Raw genomic sequence first — 14,364 nt, 5'->3', positions numbered from 1 at the left:
TCTTACCACCACAGGTGAGCGCTGTCTAACAGAGTGCACTAGATACGGTAATCCTCCTAAGGGTCAGGACATACTGACTTATCCAATAGCGAGGACGCCGCATCAGAAGGCAACTGGTTTGAAAAGCACATGTTTCCTAGAGTGCGTTCAGTTAGAGATAATGTCTGTGGGACTGAACCTCCAGAACAGTATACTGTGAGTTGATTTATATGAAGAATGTGTATACTGGACTGTCATTTTCCTCGTCATCTCTTGTGATATGTAAAATAAAACACAACACACAGGGAGGCCAACAAATCTATCATACATTTAATGCAAAAATAGCAAAAGGCCAAGCAAACTAACAAGTCACAATTGTCTTTGCAATGGACGAGAGCATCTACCCTAAAGCAAGTTGGAGTATATAATGCTAATGCTACACAATGTATTTTTATACACTTTTCTCCTAATACAAGTCAATGAAACCTGAACACGTGATAGAAACAGTTACTGAAACAACACTAATGAGTAGGAGGCAGGATCTTCTCTCGAGAGGAATGTGAGGAGTCTGTGAGGTGCAGATAAAAGATACACAGACAAGCTGCAGAATTCACTGTTTCTGGAAATAACACTTCTGTTTGTCAATGTTCAATTTACTACAAGATGCAGGAAAGTGTGCAGATGGACATCACTAAATAAAAGGGTTCTGGGCCCTAATAGAATCATGTAACTTTGCAGGTTATCATTCTAGCCAACTTGAGTCATTAGTAGGACTAGTGATCATACTAACCAGCTTCAGTCAGTATTGGCCCCCTGAGACCTATTATCCTGCTAAGTAACTCCAGTCAGTAGTGACCCCTGTACCTTAAATCCTGCAAATATTCAAAACCGGAGGTCAACTCTACTGCCAACCAGTTCCAGTCAATATTGACATGTATTGTTACCCTGCTTGTAAGGCATACCAGAGGCTAGCGTTGTTGCTAGCCAGCTCCAGTCACCAGTGGCCCGTCACATATTATCCTCAATAGGATCAGTGCCCAAGGCCTGTGCAGCTGCTAACCTGCTCTAGTCAGGAGTGACCTCCCAGACCTGTTATTCTGCATATAATCAGCAAGGCTTTGGCCCTAATAACACTCACCCCCACATCCTTACCGTATAATAGCAATATAATTTATTTACTTACATCATACGGTAGGTACCGCACTATTTCACACGATCCCAAAAACAAAGAAAATCTAAATTTGCCTAATTGTTTAGCACTCCACCATGGCAAAAATGACCAAATCACACCAAGCACTATAGCCTGCCACATCACATGGCACACTCAGCCACAACATGACAAGATACCACGGCAGGGATTTGGGGCCATTAATCCTCTTTTCGAGGCTTGTGTGCTGTATATGCACATGCTTTACGTACTCCTGCCATCTTGTGTTGGGTCCGGATGTTTGCAAGTTATTTTCCTTTGAAGAAGCCTTTCCAGTCACGAGGTAAGGTGACTCCACCTTTCGGTGATAGTGCGCATGGGCATCGACTGCATTGTTAGATTGTTTTTTAGACCAAACGGGTTTGGATGTGTATTACTGCACTCCGAAACCGCTCTTCGGGTTCCCCTCAGTGCGCAGTCCACTCTACCCTCAACTGTATTGTTTCAGTACACGTTTCTCTGTTCTCCGTGTTTCAAATCAATTGGCAAACTCTCCATTTTTGATAGAAAACCTCGTGGGCAACCGTCGGGCCTTGCTGCCATCTGCAAATGGAACGGACTCCATTCTATTTCTGTCCTGGGTGCCGCGCCAAGTACCCTCGCATCGACGTACATCAAGTTTGTAACTTGTGCATCTCTCCGGAGCACAAGAAGAAGACTGCGACGCTTGTAAGTCGTTTCGGTCCAAGAGGACTCTTCACGATCATCAGGCTCGATGATGAGGGAGACAGCATCAAAGCATTCAACACACTATGGAGATCTTCGGGGAAGAATCTGACCAAGACGAGATAGAAGCGTCCGCCGAAGAAGAAGAGGCCCATCTCCATGCCAGAGCACAATCGATGGGGCATGCTGGGGTAGCCATGTGATTGCAATTCTACGTCATACCATTACCATAGGCGACTGACCAAATGTATAGGTTATCTTGCGCCCTTCTGACATCTAAACAGGCCTAATAAAAAGCATTTGGGTGTCAGCTCAATACTTAGTTGTGTGGCATGCACCATTTCTTCGACAGCTAGTTTGATCTCACATCAGAGTACTGGCTGATAGGTCTGACGACTCCAGGAGCAAAATAAATATCTGCATTTCCAACCACAGATTGGTATTATCAGTTCACTGTAATGCCCTTTGGTTTGAAAAATGCTTCTGCCACTTTTCAAAGGTTGGTGAACTAAGCCCTTGCTGTATTGGAATCCCTGAGTGCAGCATTTCTACACAATATTGCTGTCTGTAGCTCCACCTGACAGGATCACCTGATTGACCTTAGGAAAGCACCGGGGGCTCTGAGAAGTGCAGGCCTCGTTATCAAGGCATTCAAGTGCCAGATAAGGCAGGGAAAGGTTGCCTACTTGGGTCACTTTGTTAGTGGAGGCCAGGTTCAACCTTTGCAACCCAAGATCTAGACCATTCTGGACTGGGTGGCTCCAACTACCCAGACTCAAGTGAGGGCCTTCCTTGGCTTCCCTGGATTATGTCAAGCAATTAATTGTGCAGACCGATGCCTCTGAACATTGTACAGGAGCAGTGCTATCCCAAAAACATGACCACGGTCAAGATCAGCCACTGGCTTTCATCAGTAGAAGGCTAATCCCCAGGTAACAACGTTGAAGTGCCATTTAGATGGACGCCTTTGCTGTGGTTTGGTCCCTCGAGAAGTTTAGGTCAAACCTCTTTGGCTCCCCGCCATTCCTGAGGCCGCGGTGTTTCCCGGAGGTGCAACAGGTCCCCCACTCTTCGGTTCCTCTTCTAACTTCCAGGTCTGGCCTTTGCCCGTCCTGCTTGGCTTTGATGACGGCCGCCTTAGTTTACAGCCGTCGCCCACAGAGGACCTGCTTTCTCCACTGTGGGGCCCTATGGAGGCGGGTGCGGCCTTCGCTCACGCAGTGTCCACGGCTCTGGGTTTTCTGCGCATGGGTGACCCGGTTGCTCATTTCCCGGTAGACCATCTTTTGGAGGTTCTCCACCAGGGCTCTGGTGGGAGGGAACTATTGCTACCCTTTGAGGGTTCGCTCCTTTGTTCCCTGATGGAGACCTGGGGGCGTCCCGCCACAGGCGATCCGGTGCTCCAACACCTCCTGCACCGGCACCTTCCAGCGCCACGTGACCTGGCATGTCTTTCCCTCCACCCCTCTGCCTCCAGTACACTTTTGCGGGCTTCTTTTCCCTCCTTACCGCCACTGTTATCTCTGCCATCGCGGGAGGCCCGCTGGCTGGACTCTTGGGGACACAATATGTTCGTCTCGACCAGCGATGCTTTGCGGGCCCTTAACACCTTATGTGTGTTGGCTAGGGCCACCTCTTCTTTTTGGGACTCGGCTGAGTCCATGGGATTCGCCGCTTCACTGTTTAGGTCGACTTACGGCATCATGCGTTGGATGGCCGAGAGCTAGCAGCGTTTATTCTCCGCTCCGGACATCTCTGAGGTGCTGGGCCATGCCATGGCTACCTCGGTCGCCCTCCGTCGGCATGCTTGGCTTGGTGACAGTGTGTTCCCTGTAAATGTTCGGGAGCGGCTGGTTGATCTTCCATTCGGTGGCACTCTGTTATTCCATGCCCGGCAGACTCCGCCATCCAGAGGTTCTTGGCAGGGCTCCATCCTCCTCCTCCTCCTCCTTCTCCTTCTCCTTCTCCCCCTCAGTGACTGCTGAGTTGATCTGGTTCTTGGACCTTCTTTTGGGCAGGTTGCCCTGGCTGTGAAGTGGGTTTTATGGCCACTCGAGTCCTCCTTGCTGAGACTGTGGCTTTGTTGGCTGCTGGAAGGCCCTTTGTTGACTGTGTTTGTTTTTGCTTGAGTTATCTGCACAGACTTGGCCCTGAGATTAGGCCTTCTGTTTTTCTCTTGGGCTGCTTGGCAAGCCTTCTGCTGTTTTTTTTCCCCGTGGCTCTTTTGTTTTTTCCTCTGCTGCGGAAGTTTCTTCCAAAGAGGGATCCCATGTCTTGGGACTTAACGTACCCTATGTGGGGTAGTAGTAGCTGTTATATAGCTTGCGCTCTACTAGGGAGTTATGCTCGCCTTCGGGCCTATGCTCTCCATGGCGTTTATGTATGTTGCTGATGCTTCTTTAGGTCGTGTGCGTGGACCCCTCGTAGTAGTGTGTCCGGGCATTTCCTTGCCTTCATGCTCCTTTCCTGGAGGCTGGGTTGGTTCTGTGTTTCTCCCTTTGTCAGGCATAGCCTTCCCGGTCTTCCTGGGGCCCCCGGGCTGTTCTTCCTGCTTCTGGCGGCTCATTAGTGCTGGCACCGCTCTGTCTGATCTGTTGCCTTCCGTCTATGGTGGGCTTGCCTTCTTTTTCATCGTTTACTTGGGCCCTCTAGGCTTTTCTTCTTCCTCTTCCTTGCCCTGGCATTGGATGGAAGCTCTGTTGCCTTGTAGGGGCGTGGGGTGCTTCGGCCTCCCTGGCCTTGCCCGTGGTTCCTCTGTTGAGAGTGAACAGGCTTTCTTCTTCTTCTTTTTTCTTCTTCTTCTTCCACTCTTGGGTTCGGTGGTGTTCTGCTTGTGGGGGGCTGGGAAGACGGGGCTCTTCGCCCTGTCCATTGGATTAGTCCCCTGTCTTGTCCAGGCTGGTGGGGTCCTTCCGCAGACCCTTTTTTCCCTAGGGTATGGCTAGGGTATCTATTCAACGTTAAGGAATCTGTGGCTAGTAGTCTCTATCAGATGTACGAGTTACTTCCCTTCGCTAACGATGTATCTGGTAGAGACGATTCTAGCCGTAGATTCCTTCACGGCCCGCCCTTCCTCCCCGTTCTGCGAGGACCCTTTGGCTTGCCCTTCTGCACTCGCCTCCCGGTGGATGGCTATGATGAGTGAGTGCAGTCTTTCGCTCTCTCGCCAAGACGTTGTCTTGCTTTGTTCCTTCCTCTTCCTTGGCAATTTAAAGACTGGGTCTATAGGTACTCCTGTGCCCCTCTGCTCTGGTTGCTCCAGGATTGAGGCTGGCGTCCTTTCATCCCTCTTGTTCCTGAGGGTCCTGGCCCCTCTGCTATCCTCTGGGTTTGTGTCATTTGGCCGTGCCCTGTCCTGGCTCCCTTGGGGGGGTTGTGGCACTCTGTGCTGGGGTTGCCTTGGACGTCTTTCGTTCCCTTTTTTCTTGGAACTTGCTCCCCTTCATGGGTCTTGGTCGGGGGTGTAGTCCTGCTGCATGTTGTCATGATATTTTGCATATTTTCCTTGTCTTAAGGGGGTACTGTTTTCATACTGGCAGAGTGGCTGCTCAGGGCTGTGCTCTGTTCTTTCTTCTTTCCCTGCTTTTGGGTACTGCAGTGTTGGCACTGCTCCTTATTGTGTTCTTCGTCACAATTCCTTCTTTTCCATTTTTCTGCTGTTTCACACACTGGTCCCATGCTCCCACAGTTTCTCTGCTGGCTCCACGTTGTGGTGCGGAAAAGTTCTCCGAACAAAACTGACGTAGGCGCGCCGGGGTGGGACTTATGTGACTTTGCTGACGTCACGTACGCGGACGACGCCTGGTCGGAGTCGCGTGATGCTGTCCCCCCAGCGCACAGGGATGCTGTGGCAAAAAGTTTTCCAGATCCAGTTTCACGCCTGAGGATAATTCTACGTTAAGGAATCTGCGGCTAGAATCGTCTCTACCAGATACATTGTTACCGAAGGTAAGTAACTCGTACAACAGGTACATCATAGAAAGACTGATGGACATATTGAAGCGGACCTAGAGATATATGCATAACACAGAAAATATAGCGGTCTTGATTTAGAGTTTGGTGAGCAGGGTACTCCTTCACAAGCATGTTTGAGTATCCTGTCCAACAAACGGATGGTCTGCCTGACCTAAAGCAAGTCAGGTGGAGTGTCATGTGTCGAGCCTTGCTTGGGTGCCGTTGGTTTAAATACATCGGACGGCCATTCCTTTTTAGATCAAGCAGTCTGATGTATTTTTCTCTTATTCAGGACCACCAGGGAATACCTGGCAGTCGTGATGAGAATCTTTTTTTTAAATGAACCCCACTTCCTGGGGGAAAATTAATTAGGGAGAAAGTTCCTAGGGTGCGAGGGTGATTAGTTATTGGTTTTTAAAAACAAACTACTGCTTTGGAAGCTTGTTTTTGAAAAACACACAAGTTGGTGAATGGCCGCCTGAAACATGGCAGCCGCTCACCACCCCTGCAGTGCCTCCAGAGGAGCCACCATGGCTGCTGCTCTTCTGAAGGAACAGAGAGCGCAACAGGGCCAGCAGAGATCTCTAACAAATCGGGTGACCCTTTGGACTTTAAATCAAACACATAGTCTTGATAATTGACAAATAGAGGAGTGGAGAAAAGAGAGTTAATTAGAATGCTGCCGCTATGTGATTTCTTGTATGTGAATAAGTAAATGACAAGACGCTGCGGTGTTCCTTACCTTAACTCAGCCTTTTTTTTAAAAACCTGCTATATATGTCGCATTGATTTATCTCTGCAATGCCAGCTGAGCAAGTTACTGGTTATGTTAAATTATGTCATACTGGATTGCGGTCTAGAAAACATACAAGGACCAAACGCTTCAGCTTGACAAAGCAAGGCAGTTTCAGTGCCGCCTCTCTGTTCAGTCTAGTTCCAGGGCGACGGGATAGGTAGCGGCTACTGGGTTGAGGTCACTTTCCTTTGATGTTATGTGACCTGTCCTAGTAATGCTGCGCAAACTGACCAAGTAAACCCTTTTTTGTACTTGACTCTCAAGTTAGCGAGGGCGAGCAGTCACAATATTCTCAGCTTTGTAATGTCGACTGCTTGAACTCCGAGCTCAGCAATAGATCAACAGACTCGATTTAATAAATGACCAGCACGCTGCTTATCTTGCCAAGACACAGTTACTTTTAAAAGCTCTTTTTATTGAACTAGTGCTCAATCGATGGTGTTGAAAACAAAAATACAGTGCACATTAGTGAGAGTGATTAGACCAAAAACACAAAGTCTGCAAATATGGAGTGAGTAACATAGCTTGGCTTGTCCTGACACTCCCTGGCTAAATACGACTACATAAAACTAGCTCGCATATTTAACTTTCACTACTTCATGGCGCGTCACATGGCCCGGTAGCTCTGCCATCCCTCCCATATCTTTTCCCATTTACAAGGGCAGCCCCTGCTGAGATACACCCTGTGTCCACCCGTTGACACCAATCAAGATCTGCTTCCCAATCCTCCACCCTGGGGGGGGGGGGGAGCTGGCTCCCCAACCGCTGCAATATTACGCTTGCCAACCGCCGAAGCCAGGGCCAGTCATATTCTGCGAATACTATGCCATGTCACCTCACTCGTGATATTCAGGAGGCGCCATTTGCCCCCATGGGGATCGCTAGTCCCATGACCTGGGACATTATTCTCATGATCTCTACCCAGTAGCATTGAATTACCGGACAACTCCACACCACATTAAAAAAAGCCCCCCCCACCCTCACATTCCCTCTACACAGAGAGGTGGCCGCCCACCCTATTCGGTGCAACAAAGCTCTGGAGTAGTAGGTCCTATGTAGGATCTGTAGTTAAATTAGACCAAAACGAGTTCTAATTGCCACCTCCCTGGCACCCTGAATGGCCTCAACCCAATCGCCTTCTCCAAGCATGCCTAGATCCCTCTGCCACACAGCTCTCCGCGTCCCCAAGGGATCCAGAGAACTGTAGATCAACTTCCTATAGATGGTTGAGATTGCTTTTTCGGTCAGGGGATTAGATTAGTTAGATGAGATTAGTTAGCAGCTGGTCCTCCAGTGGGGATGCATCAGGCAACAGCTCCCCTTCCCAGATGTGACCTTGCAGAGCGTGATCCACCTGCGAATTTCAGAACCATTTTTAGTCACCTAATTTATACTTTTATTGTAGGATCGTGAAGGACTCAAGCGCCTTTCCCCTCCACACATCGCCTGGCCGTTCTAAGCTCATCAATCCCCATTTTGTGAAGCCCTGCAATACTCCTGCTGCAATTAAGATATCACCATCATACAGTGGAGTAATTTCAGTCAGCTTACCTTCTCAGCCTAAACACTTGGTAGCCTCTCTTCACACCCTTACCAATGTTTGGATATGGGTAGGTAGGGTGGGTAGGTAGGGTGCACTCATACTTTCTTCAATACAGCACCGGGGTGGGGTAACCTCTCTTGTCCATGGCCAATCTATCTACCTGGTTAGCAGGATCCTCACGGTCCACAAAAACCCAGTTGTTGACTGCCACCAGCTGCGTGGACCAGTAATATTTGACAATGCTCTGGACCGCCGGTCCACCTTAATAAACTCCCCTCTGCAACTTACTGTGAAGTGCCACTATCCCACAACAGGAGCCGAAGTTCTCAGTCTACCCTTTGAAAGAAAATGTCCGGTGGGATCTTAAAGGACGTTTTTTGCACGATGTACAGGAGACCCTGGAGGGTCATCACTTTAAATAGGGCCACCCGGCGCAGTAAGGATAGCGGGAGTGCCTGCCAGTTTGGGGTATCCCTGTGACACCGGTCTAATTTCGAAAGCATGTTCCTGCCTGTGGCTCTCTTGTAATGAACACGCCCAAATATTTTGTTTGAAATCTATTTTTATTTTGTAGGTAAAGAATAGAAAACAGGTCCTGATGTACACAGCGTAAAGCCCACAACCCTATTTAGGGTCGGCAGCGTACTGTAAGAGAGTCTCCAAGAGTATGGAGAATCAGTAGCAAAGTAGCTTGAACACAGCATGTCGCTTACAACCCTTGCTGCGCCGGACGCGTGACACATTATGTATAGCAATATTGGTCTATTGTGGGAAGTCGCAGGACCCTTTAAAAACAACCACACTAAGAACACGGGCAAGAGGCCCATAAGAAGTGAGCAGTGATGAGTAGACAGAAAAGTGTCAGAAAGAGAAGAGGTAGTAGGAAAGACAGATTACGCCCAAATATTTAAAGCCATGTAGTGCCACCCGAGCTGTGCACCTAGAGTGCAGCCGCAGGGTCCCTGCCTCCAGCAGGAATATTAAGGACTTCTTCCAATTGATCTTATATCCTGAATGATCTCCAAATATGTGAATAATTTGTAGGATTCGTTCACTCGAGAAGACTTGTTACGTTTCATATAGCAAAACGTCAGCGTAGAGGAAGATTCTCTCATCCCACTCCTGATAAACATGAATACCCCATATGAGAGGTCCTGCCGAACCCATGCACGTGAGAAGAACATAGGAGACAAGGAACATCCCTGTTGGAGGGCAAAGACTCCGGAGACTGTATTATTGACGCGCATGCGCGCTAGAGGGGCCACATACAAGAGCTCCATTAAGTTGTCGGAGATTTAAGCGTGTTCCCTGGTGTGGCATAAAGCCCGATTGATCAGGATGACCCACTGTTGCAATTACTGTCCGCAGGCAGATCGCCAGGGCGTTCGCAAGGACCTTAGTCTCAAAATTAAACAGGGAGGTAGGTCTATAAGTCCCACATTTTTGGGATGACCGCCACCTCAGACGTTCTTTGGTCCTCTGGGAGACACCCTTATTTTCAGGCAGTCTGAAACCTCCTCTGGAGGCACTCCCTGGTTTTATCGGTCATGCTTTTATATAATTCTAAGGGTAGCTCATCAGGCCCCATCGCTTGCCCTGTTTGCAAGGTTCCTATTGTCTTATTTATTTAGTCTACTGTCAGGTCTTGGTCTAGTGCGTCTCGGTCCTCATTCGTTAGCATTGGCAGGGTCAGGTCTTTCAGGAAGTCTCTCCCAGTATTTCCGTCCCCTTGTTGTCAGTGTCCTCAAGGATCCAGTTCCGTCCTTTGTCTTGTCTCTATAACCATGCAAGCAACTCATTGGCTTTATCACCGACATCATAGAGACAATGCTGGGTAGTCAGCGCGTGAGTGCCAGCTATTTTCCATTAGTGCTCTTAATGCGTGCTGCTTCAGTTGATGGTGTAATGGGAGAGAAACTGATTCAACAAAACACTGAGGGTGGAGGGTGCTAGGGGAAAGTTTACCGACCTAAACTGCTATGACCCCTAATTACTTAACTACACCAACAACAAATAGCAGTAAGTCAAACAAATTATATATATAACTTAAGTATGTATCTGTGTGTAAACCTTAATACATAGAAAGGTAGTAAGTGAGATCTTGCCTGTGGAACATCATCCAAATGTGCGAGTTCCCATCAGTCAACTCAGGAGACCGCCCTTCATCATTTGGGGACCGTCACGTTTAGAAGGTCGAATATCCACAATAGATTGGCAGATGTTATAAGCCTAATCTATATCGAACGTGTCAAGAGGAAAGCGTGTCTGTGGATGACTGAGTAGCAGTGCAAAAGAAATAAGTGGGAGTGAATCAGTGAACAGTAAAGCAGGTGGTCTCCCGCTGCTCCTTCAGTCTGTCTCCCCAACAGACAGCCCAGAGGGACGTCCGGGGTACCGACGGAGAGAGCGGTTCTCCAGGTACCTGAGCTGCAGCCAGGTGAGGTGGGGCTATTCCTTCCTGCTAATAAGTCAGGAAGATGGTAACAGATCACGTTTAAGGTGATATTAATTCCTCTTTTTTTAGCAGTAGCATTCAATTGTCCTGAAGAAGCAGCGGGAGACCACCTGGCTCCGGTAGTCTGCAGAAACATGTCGACCTAAGATACTTCCTAGTAGTTATTTTGTTACACTACTACTGCACTGTTTTTAGATCTTGGGACTGAAGGGGTACAGAATAAATGTTTTTTCCCCTGCCACTACCCAATCTTAAAATTCTTTTGCTTTACTGTTCAATAGTTGGTGGAAAGGCACTAGTCTCTAGCACATGCGCGGTGCTGCTTGTGTCTATTGCGCATGAGCGGGGGTGAGACACTAGTTATTAGTGCAGGTGCGCGGTAGAGTATGTGTTGTGTTGAAGTATGCAATCTGCCACTATCAATAGTGCGGGCATGGAATTTCAAGGAGGTGCATTAGGTCGGGCATAGTGTAATGAATCATCAAAAGTGTAATGGCACTGGTGGTACCATTATTGTGATTATCGCAAATAATTGGGGGTGGTGTCGCTAAAATATATATGCATGAGATACAAAGTGTGATGGGGCATAAGTAAACACTCTTACGCTTAGATTTTGCAGCCAATGCCTCCAGGAGTGAAGCGGTAAGGGGTTGACCCTGTAGGGAAATAATGTTGGCCACTGGGAGTTAGAGACCTGTAAGGTTCACCAGCACTATCAGTGCACACCAACTTGCTTTCCTGGACCTAAATATAACAGTCAAAGATGGCAGACTCACCACGACAACCTACTATAAACCCACGGCCAGAAACTCTTTACTCCACTTCACAAGCTTCCGCCCACGCCCGCTAAGGGAGAACCTTCCCTTCGGGCAATTCTTACGTATACGCAGGAATTGCAGTGATATAGCAGACTATAAAAAACAGTCCGCTGAACTATCCAAGAAACTGGAGGCCCGGGGCTACCCACCAGCCATCATCTCCAAAACCAGGAAGAGGGCCAGGAACCAGAATAGAGAGGCCCTCCTTGAAACCACAGCTAAAGAGGAGCAGGAACAACCTATCACCTGCGTCACTACGTACAACACAGCCTCCAATGAGGTAGCCAAACTCATTAAGAAGAACTGGAAGATCTTGAATTCTGGCCAGAGGCAGTGGGACATACCGCGTTTTGCTTACAAGAGAAGCAATAACTTGAAGGACCAACTACTTAACACCCGTCCCAAAACACATAACACACAAGAACCGAACACCATTCTGAATGCATGGGGCCTACCAAAAGTAACTGGACACTACCCCTGCAATGATTGCAGTGTGTGTCACTTAACCACCCACACCAAAACTCTAACCCTAGAACCTAACAAGGTGTGGACACAACGCAGCCACACCAACTGTAATTCACGTAATGTGATTTACCGTCTCACCTGCTCCTATGGTCTCCGCTATATCGGCATGACCACCCGCAAAATACCCACTAGGGTCACTGAGCACAGAAGCACCATTAGGTGTAAGAAAAACATCAGTAAATTAACCAACCACTTCATCACCCATGGCCATACCCCAAATGACCTCACATGGACAGTCATCGAACAAATCCCTGAGCAGGCATTAGACAATGAAAGAAGACTGATGAGCAAAGAACAGCGTTGGATCTATCGCCTTTCCTCACACATCAATGGCCTGAACGATGCGATCCCTTGGAACTCAGTCACATGCTGACGTAAACCTCTATACAGAGGTCTTTACTAGTACCCATTCAACCCAGTTGACCTATGAACTCCCACTCAACTGAGGCTACCACCCCTAATCGTGCCCAACTTATATCGGGTTGTGACTAGTTGCCATACCCAGCCATAGCCTCCTGCTCCTACAGCAACCTGTTATGATTTATTACACTATGCCCGACCTAATGCACCTCCTTGAAATTCCATGCCCGCACTATTGATAGTGGCAGATTGCATACTTCAACACAACACATACTCTACCGCGCACCTGCACTAATAACTAGTGTCTCACCCCCGCTCATGCGCAATAGACACAAGCAGCACCGCGCATGTGCTAGAGACTAGTGTCTTTCCACCAACTAGTGTCTCACCCCCGCTCATGCGCAATAGACACAAGCAGCACCGCGCATGTGCTAGTGTCTTGCCAGCGTCCATGAGCAGACCGCTAGGAACACACCCGGGGTAGTCTGTCTACTCTTACTCCCAGCTACAGGTGCAGATAGTTAATCCAATTAGCAAGCATATAAAAACGAACAAGAAACTCCAGCTCTTTCTACCGGAGCACAAGGACGGTGCAACAGGTACAAGGCAGGCTCTGACCAGAAAAGCTGCGAGTATGACAACCTCCAAGCAACAATCTCTGGGTAAGCGTTTTTCCCTCCTTAGACGTCTCTAACTCCCAGTGGCCAACATTATTTCCCTACAGGGTCAACCCCTTACCGCTTCACTCCGGGAAGCATTGGCTGCAAAATCTAAGCATAAGAGTGTTTACTTACGCCCCATCACACTTTTATCTCATGCATATGTGTGATACCCGTGTTTTAGCGACACCACCCCCAATTATTTGCGATAATCACAATAATGGCACCACCAGTGCCATTACACTTTTTCCGACTGTAGTCTACCCACTGAGCACTGTAGATTCGGCATTCTATGTATATGACTATGTGGCGAAGACGCCTATTTGACTCTCCTCTTCTTACATGTTTTGTCTATGTCTTCAATGTTGTCGGTACAGGCATATATGAGAAGGGAATCCCCCCTCTCACACTTAGAGAAACACCTTAGTGAGTGTAACACATAGCCTGGATTACACTCCTTTTGAACCTGCACTACACTCTATTTTAAAAAGGTCCTGAGGAAAGCCAGATTTAGTTTAAGGCACTGGCTGAAACATGTCGACCAACTGATGGATGTAGGAGGTAGTAACTCGCCTCCCTTAATCATCCCCAAGCCTTATTTTAACCGCTGACGGGGGCCCAGTTATTAAAATGTTATTTACCCTCGAGTACTGGGACCCTCGCCAAGCCGTTTTAACTCACACTTCATTTTACACCTCACACTACACTCTCAGTAAAATACCAGCTCCGCTGTAATCAGGCGTCGCAGCACACCCGGGGCACATTAGGTGTCACTGGGTGGGCCCGATGATGAAGCATGCCACCAACCAGGTTGGTGGGTGAGGGCTTCATGAACTCACCAACGAGGTGCCTATGACAAATCTAATCAGAGTCCTAACAATATTGGTCATATTAAAACTTGGAATTGACCATAAGCAATTTTGCCATTGTATTTCAACATCTCTATCGTAAGACCATAGCATATTCATGTTATAATCACCGGTAATAATAATCTCAGGTTGGGTGCCATTGTCCAGTTGCTGCAATATCATAATGATCAAATCGGTCGCCATTGTTCTTCGTAATTATATATGTTGATTACTACAAGAGATTTAATTATATTTTGTTCCTTGTATCGTATTTTGACAATAAGATAATCCTTTTGACTTGGGACGTCCATTTCACTTTCCATTTTTAGCTCAGTTGATATAAAAATAGCCAAACCCCCACACTGTCTGCCATAGTTACTTGTTGTCTAAGCTAATGAGTAATAACCCTATACCCTTCCAATCTAAAAAGAACTAAAGCCCAAGTGTCTTGTAAACAAATGATTTGAAAATAGCACAGAGTAGCGAGTTGGTTATTCTGAATCTTTGCTTGAACCCCATTTATATTCCACGAACATAATCTGACCCTTTTATTC

The 14,364-nt window shown here is 47.7% G+C and overlaps 1 protein-coding gene across 2 annotated transcripts in view; it reads left to right on the top strand.

Annotated features, from left to right (window-relative positions):
- LOC144807701 (uncharacterized) overlaps positions 1 to 14,364 on the top strand; it is a 64,298-nt gene that overhangs the window by 37,751 nt on the left and 12,183 nt on the right. The gene's annotated exons all lie outside the window — the stretch shown is intronic.

This window comes from Lissotriton helveticus, chromosome 1_2, assembly GCF_964261635.1.
Source record: "Lissotriton helveticus chromosome 1_2, aLisHel1.1, whole genome shotgun sequence".
NCBI classification, from domain to species: Eukaryota; Metazoa; Chordata; class Amphibia; order Caudata; family Salamandridae; genus Lissotriton; species Lissotriton helveticus.
Note: the sequence above shows the minus strand (reverse complement) of the source record. Positions and strands in the feature narration are given on the sequence as shown.